Source organism: Procambarus clarkii, chromosome 30 (assembly GCF_040958095.1).
Source record: "Procambarus clarkii isolate CNS0578487 chromosome 30, FALCON_Pclarkii_2.0, whole genome shotgun sequence".
NCBI classification, from domain to species: domain Eukaryota; kingdom Metazoa; phylum Arthropoda; class Malacostraca; order Decapoda; family Cambaridae; genus Procambarus; species Procambarus clarkii.
The window spans coordinates 10,618,021-10,626,339 of record NC_091179.1 but is presented as its reverse complement, the minus strand read 5'-3'; positions in this window follow the sequence as shown (position 1 = coordinate 10,626,339).

Genomic DNA, 8,319 nt, shown 5'->3' with positions numbered 1-8,319 from the left:
TTGTTCCAGGTAGCAAATCTTTAACAACGTCTCACATAGCCCATGGGATCCGGGTGTGAATGGTAGGGTGTTCGGGTGTGAATGGTGTGGTGTTCGGGTGTGTGGTAGGGTGTTCGGGGGCGTGGTGGGGTGTTCGGGGGCGTGGTGGGGGTGTTCGGGTATGTGGTGGGGGTGTTCGGGTATGTGGTGGGGGTGTTCGGGTATGTGGTGGGGGTGTTCGGGGGCGTGGTGGGGGTGTTCGGGGGCGTGGTGGGGGTGTTCGGGGGCGTGGTGGGGGTGTTCGGGGGCGTGGTGGGGGTGTTCGGGGGCGTGGTGGGGGTGTTCGGGGGCGTGGTGGGGGTGTTCGGGGGCGTGGTGGGGGTGTTCGGGGGCGTGGTGGGGGTGTTCGGGGGCGTGGTGGGGGTGTTCGGGGGCGTGGTGGGGGTGTTCGGGGGCGTGGTGGGGGTGTTCGGGGGCGTGGTGGGGGTGTTCGGGGGCGTGGTGGGGGTGTTCGGGGGCGTGGTGGGGGTGTTCGGGGGCGTGGTGGGGGTGTTCGGGGGCGTGGTGGGGGTGTTCGGGGGCGTGGTGGGGGTGTTCGGGGGCGTGGTGGGGGTGTTCGGGGGCGTGGTGGGGGTGTTCGGGGGCGTGGTGGGGGTGTTCGGGGGCGTGGTGGGGGTGTTCGGGGGCGTGGTGGGGGTGTTCGGGTGTGTGGTGGGGGTGTTCGGGTGGGGGTGTTCGGGTGTGTGGTGGGGGTGTTCGGGGGCGTGGTGGGGGTGTTCGGGGGCGTGGTGGGGGTGTTCGGGGGCGTGGTGGGGGTGTTCGGGGGCGTGGTGGGGGTGTTCGGGGGCGTGGTGGGGTGTTCGGGTGTGTGGTGGGGTGTTCGGGTGTGTGGTGGGGTGTTCGGGGGCGTGGTGCGGGTGTTCGGGGGCGTGGTGCGGGTGTTCGGGGGCGTGGTGCGGGTGTTCGGGTGTGTGGTGGGGGTGTTCGGGGGCGTGGTGGGGGTGTTCGGGGGCGTGGTGGGGGTGTTCGGGGGCGTGGTGGGGGTGTTCGGGGGCGTGGTGGGGGTGTTCGGGGGCGTGGTGGGGGTGTTCGGGGGCGTGGTGGGGGTGTTCGGGTGTGTGGTGGGGGTGTTCGGGGGCGTGGTGGGGGTGTTCGGGGGCGTGGTGGGGGTGTTCGGGGGCGTGGTGGGGGTGTTCGGGTGTGTGGTGGGGGTGTTCGGGTGGGGGTGTTCGGGTGTGTGGTGGGGGTGTTCGGGGGCGTGGTGGGGGTGTTCGGGGGCGTGGTGGGGGTGTTCGGGTGTGTGGTGGGGGTGTTCGGGTGGGGGTGTTCGGGTGTGTGGTGGGGGTGTTCGGGGGCGTGGTGGGGGTGTTCGGGGGCGTGGTGGGGGTGTTCGGGGGCGTGGTGGGGGTGTTCGGGGGCGTGGTGGGGGTGTTCGGGGGCGTGGTGGGGGTGTTCGGGGGCGTGGTGGGGGTGTTCGGGGGCGTGGTGGGGTGTTCGGGTGTGTGGTGGGGTGTTCGGGTGTGTGGTGGGGTGTTCGGGGGCGTGGTGCGGGTGTTCGGGGGCGTGGTGCGGGTGTTCGGGGGCGTGGTGCGGGTGTTCGGGTGTGTGGTGGGGGTGTTCGGGTGTGTGATGTGGTGTTCGGGGGCGTGGTGGGGGTGTTCGGGTGTGTGGTGGGGGTGTTCGGGTGTGTGGTGGGGGTGTTCGGGTGTGTGGTGGGGGTGTTCGGGTGTGTGGTGGGGGTGTTCGGGTGTGTGGTGGGGGTGTTCGGGTGTGTGGTGGGGGTGTTCGGGTGTGTGATGTGGTGTTCGGGTGTGTGATGTGGTGTTCGGGTGTGTGATGTGGTGTTCGGGTGTGTGATGTGGTGTTCGGGTGTGTGGTGGGGGTGTTCGGGTGTGTGGTGGGGGTGTTCGGGTGTGTGATGTGGTGTTCGGGTGTGTGATGTGGTGTTCGGGTGTGTGATGTGGTGTTCGGGTGTGTGGTGGGGGTGTTCGGGTGTGTGGTGGGGGTGTTCGGGTGTGTGGTGGGGGTGTTCGGGTGTGTGGTGGGGGTGTTCGGGTGGAGTGTGAGTGAGGGGAGGATGGGGGTGCGTGATGCATAACAAGACAGGGGACGAGGACGGGGCGGCCACAGTCAATGGGCCGCGCCTCTTGTTCGTCAAGTTAATTTATGTTATCTTTGGGAGTAGAATCACACGCCCCCACACCCACCCACCGCCCACACTCGACCGCTACACCCACACCCGACTGCTACCCCCACCCACCGCCCACACCCGACATACACCTACATCCGACCGCTACACCCACCCACCGACTCACTCCACCACCCGTACCCTACCTTAAATACTGGCCCTGTCATGTGTGTGCATATACGAAGGGCTCCAATTGCTTCCCCTATTCCTACAACGAACACACACACACACACACACACACACACACACACACACACACACACACACACACACACACACACAACGTTAATTTGTAACATTTGCACAATTTACTTCGCCATAGTACCCCAATGTGAGAGTAGCACACACATTAGAGTGCACAAGGCAGGAGTGACAGGGAAGGTGCTATAGAGGACAACAGTAACACCCGCCCTAAGTAACACAAGCCCTAACAGAAGCCAGTGACGGTAACAGAAGCAGCGAGGTGTTACCAGCAGGGGGCCGCCTCATATATGCAAATGATCTCTTTAAGAGGGTAGCGACTCCTTCCTTTCATTGTTTGCTAATGATGTGAACCATCATGACGAGGATGAATAGGTTGGGAGACAACATGCTACGGGACGAACTGGACGAATGGCGTAACATCGGCTGCATACTGATGCGGGCCAGACCCAGCCAGATGCGGGCCAGACCCAGCCAGATGCGGGCCAGACCCAGCCAGATGCGGGCCAGACCCAGCCAGATGCGGGCCAGACCCAGCCAGATGCGGGCCAGATGCGGGCCAGACCCAGCCAGATGCGGGCCAGACCCAGCCAGATGAGGGCCAGACCCAGCCAGATGCGGGCCAGACCCAGCCAGATGCGGGCCAGACCCAGCCAGATGCGGGCCAGATGCGGGCCAGACCCAGCCAGATGCGGGCCAGACCCAGCACTGGATAAATGTGGGTGTAGGACACAGTGGATTCCACTCAAGCTGGATAAATGTGGGTTTAGGACGCAGTGGATTCCCACTCATCCACGAGGCTGTGGATGAGTGGGTGGAATGTGGTTTGCCAACTGTTAGTTATTGACACACACACCTTGACAGGTTGCAGGAATATAATGATTTAGAAAATGGGTGTACATGACTGAAACTCATATTACTCACCAACATTATTAATGTAATGCTGTAATGAACACACACACACACACACACACACACACACACACACACACACAACCTTCCTACATATACTTGCATACATATAAACAACAGGAGGCGCCATTGACCTGCTGCGGTGCTCCGTAATAAATTTTTATAAGAACAGTTTAAAAATGTGACGGAGGTGGTGCTGAAGACCAAGTACACTTGGAGTGTATCTGTTAAGTGTATCTGTTTTATTATTATTATTACTATTATTTTCTACCACAGACGTAGCCACACATTTACAATGCTAACCAACATATATACATTTTCTTCTGTCCTCCATGGACAGGGTTAGAGATGTGCTAAACACGCAGTTCAGGGGTTTATTGAACAATCAACCACAGAAGGTGATTCGGTGCCTTTAAAATGCTAAGTGTATCTGGTGGGAGGTCCCGCACCCTCGTTAGACTTGGCCAGTACCCGAGTCTGATTCAGTGAGTGCCCGAGTTAGCCTCGTTGAAGACTGTTGTGCTATAAAGCGCACGATCAAAACATATAAATACAATTAAAATAATCTACTCGTACACACAGAGATCACACTAACGTGATGCATCAAATGAACAAATCCACAAGGGCAAAAACGCTGTCGTAGCTCAGTCGATTAAGGCAGTGTCTGGGATGCTCCCGGACGCAGGTTCGAATCCTCGTCACGGCTTTTGTGGATTTGTTCATTTAATCTACTCTTAAGTGGGGGAGTAGAACGTGGGGTATTCTACTCCCTCCACGCCCTAGTTGGAGCGAGGCTTGACTTGGTCCAATAGGTTGTTGCTGCCGACAATATTTCTAATACTTTCTGGGAGGATAATTGAACAACTGTGGACCTCTGATGTTCATACAGTGCTCTGTGAGTCTATGGCACCTCTACTCTTCACTACCTCTATTCTGCACTTCCTGCCATATCGCTCGCTCCAGTGTGTCGGTATTTTACCGTGTAAGCTTGGCACGTGGCCCTGTAGTCTCCTGTTCAGAGAGTGCAGTTGGAGATCTTTGAGACGGATCCAATAATTCAGGTGCTTTTCGTCTGTGTGTGCTTACATGTTCTCAGTGTTCCCCATGTGGGGGTGTAGGGGTGGGGAGGTGTAAAGCGGATATCTCACCATAAACACACCAGTTTGACCTTCGTATTAAGGATTGTTTACCCCTACACATACCACACACCCGGCTCCATATCCACACGCGCACACACTACACCCGGCCCCATATCCACACACACACACACACACACACACACACACACACACACACACACACACACACACACACACACACACACACACACACACACACACACCACACCCGGCCCCATATCCACACACACACACCACACCCGGCCCTATATCCACACACACACACACACACACACACACACACACACACACACACACACACACACACACACACACACACACCACGGCCCCATATCCACACGCACACACACACACCCGGCCCCATATCCACACACACACACACACACCACACCCGGCCCTATATCCACACACACACACACACACCACACCCGGCTCCATACCTACACACTCACCACACCCGGCCCCATAACCACACACACACACACACACACACACACACACACACACACACACACACAGCAGTCACTACAACAGGCTCCAGGAATATCAAATTACCTAAGTATTGGAAACAGGTTGAGGGCTGTAACTGGTGTTCCTGGTTACATAACGGTTCAATAGAGAAGTTCAAGAGTAAATAAGATACAAGAAATAAGCGAGTGCAAATTCTACGTTCGAAAAGTTTATAATCCACAACAAACGATCGTGAATAACAAAGATGGCCGCCACCACTGAGTCGGTCGGCCGAGCGGACAGCACGCTCGACTTGTGATCCTGTGGTCCTGGGTTCGATCCCAGGCGCCGGCGAGAAACAATGGGCAGAGTTTCTTTCACCCTATGCCCCTGTTACCTAGCAGTAAAATAGGTACCTGGGTGTTAGTCAGCTGTCACGGGCTGCTTCCTGGGGGTGGAGGCCTGGTCGAGGACCGGGCCGCGGGGACACTAAAGCCCCGAAATCATCTCAAGATAACCAAGATAACCACGAGGAAGGTAAACATACCAACAGATGATTGTTTCGAAGGATTCTCACCCCAAGATATAGTGAAAGGAAGTTTTCTTATCAGGTTAATAGATAACAGAAGACATGCTAAAGAAGTATGAAGAAAAAGTACTTGAATTAAGAGGGAGAAAATGGATGTTGTTGTTGTTTAAGATTTGCTACTTGGAACAAAAGTTCCAAGTAGCACGGGCTATGGTGAGCCCGTAGTTAAAAAGAAAATGGAGCTCTCAGGAGTGAGTTTCGCACTTTAAAAGGAAGTATTCTTCAGCAAGGTAAGAAAATTGCCGCCTTAACGGACAACGTAAAGATTCAGGAGGAACAAATCCATGAACTACCCGAAACGCCCGAAACGTTCTGCCCGAAACGCTGCGCGTACTAGTGGCTTTACAAGACTGTAATTACTATGCTATGTATCCTCAATCCCAATGTACCTTCCTGTATATATATAAATAAATAAACTAGTGAAAGAAAATGAGGTATGGAAATTGAAGAGTGGTGAATTTGACGAAATTGACAAGAAAATAGACTTATATAATGAACAACTCCAAGAAATCGTAAAGGCCAACAGAGTTAGGCAAGGATATACAAGGAGAAACTTCATGGACAGCTCACACAGAGGAGGTTAACACACACACACACACACACACACACACACACACACACACACACACACACACACACACACACACACACACACACACAATATGTAATACCATTTGAAGCACGATTCAAACCTATTAACCTTATAAAAATGACGATTTAAAAAAAAACTCAAATCTTGTGAAAAATACACTAATTTAACTAAGCATTTGCATGTCCACTTACGAAAACCGGTACATCTTTCCTCAATCACTGGTGGCTTAGTCTGTATGTATCACACAGCTCACGAGCTTCGAAGCCTCGTAGGCCCACTGTTGTTATTGTGACAGACAGCCTCGCAGCGCTTGGGAGCGCGCGCACACTTCCAGAAATAGCAAACAAAGCCGTTGCAAGGAAAGATGTACAGGTTTCGTAAGTGGACACGCCTGTTCTTGACGCCTCCACTGGCCCTGGGTGTTGCAGAAGAGCCAGGGGGATATGAAACATTGCGTCAGGCAAGTCCAGACAGCATCTCTATACGCCACAGTCAGTCGCTAACCTCGATATAAGGTTCTCAGCGAATATATTAAAAATAAATAACTACTTCTATGTTATTAATTCAATTAAATACAGCATTACAATACTAATAAATACAGCACGCACGGTGCAAGAAATAACTCAACACTAAAACAAAGCGATAACGAAGGAAAAAAAAAAGTTTCGTTCATGGTGGGTGTTTGGGGAGGGGGGGTGAAGGGGGGGTGGGGAGGAGTTTTGTGTGTGTATTCACCTATTTGTGCTTGCGGGGGTTGAGCTCTGCTCTTTGGTCCCGTCTCTCAACTGTCAATCAACTGGTGTACAGGTTCCTGAGCCTATTGGGCTCTATCATATCTACATTTGAAACAGTGTATGGAGTCGGCCTCCACCACATCACCTAGTGCATTCCATTTGTTACCTGCCCTGACGCTGAACAAAACTCTAACGTCTCTGCGACTCATTTGGGTATCAAGTTTCCACCTGTGTTCGTGTATCACCGTGCTAAATAATTTGTCTTCGTCTACCCTGTCAATTCCCCTGAGACTCTTGTAGGTGGCAATCGTCAACTCTTCTGTCTTCTAGTGACGTGAGTTTTAATTCCAGTCGTCTTTTCTCATAGTTCAAGCCTCTCAGCTCGAGAACCTGTCTGGTGGCATACCTCTGAACTCTGTCTTGTGTTTGACTCCACGCTGGAGCTGTATACCTCAGAATTGGTCTGACATATGTGGTATACAAGGTCCTGTAATTCCTTACACAAGTTTCTAAAGGCAGTTCTTATGTTGGCCAACCACGCATATGCCGCCGCTGATATCCTCTTCTTGTGGGCTTCAGAGGACAGGTCTGGGGCGATGACAATCTCCAGATCTCGCTTCCCGATTCTTGAAGGATTTCATCTTATGAGTTTTTTTGTGCGTGTGTGTGTTTGTTCTTGTTTCTTCTCCCCCCTCCCTCTCCCGCTCTCTCAATGTGGATTTAGTGAATCGTTTCTTCCAGCCACGATTGCATATGACATTTGTAATCCAATAAATCCATGGACAAAGAGCCCCAAGATGCCAGGGTGGCCACGTGGCGCTACAAGGTGCGGGCTGCTCCTTTAAGCGATAAACACGGGAGACATCTCCCGTCACGCAGGGTGCAGTCGCACCTTCACAGATCTCCACAGATGGCTCAAAAAGGCCACCACTTACGGGCTATTCATGCCCGTGCCACCTTTTGGGTGGCTTAATCTTCATCAATCAATCAATCAATCTTTAAGCGAGCACAGGAGACATCTCCCGTCACGCAGGGTGCAGTCGCACCTTCACAGATCTCCAGTATCAGCTCTTGATACTGGTAATGGCTCAAAATGGCCACCACTTACGGGCTATTCATGCCCGTGCCACCTTTTGGGTGGTTTAATCTTCATCAATCAATCAATCTGTAAGCGAGCACAACATCACTACTTATATAACAGTGTTTACATACTGGTCTTCCTCCTGCTGCTGCTCAGGATATTAGCGCTCGTAAGTGCTCCCCGCCCCCCATCAGCTTGCACACAATTTCACGCCTGCGGGAGATGCTATACCTCAGTATCAAGGTTATCGCGAATAACAGAACTCAATTACGGGCTCACCATAGCCCGTGCTACATGGATATTTCGTTCTGAGTAGCTAAATCTAAATCAACGACAACAACGGGAGGTGCCGGCATGCACAGCCAAGTATAATCTTGAGGTTATCTTGAGATGATTTCGGGGCTTAGTGTCCCCGTGGCCCGGTCCTCGACCAGGTCTCCACCCCCAGGGAGCA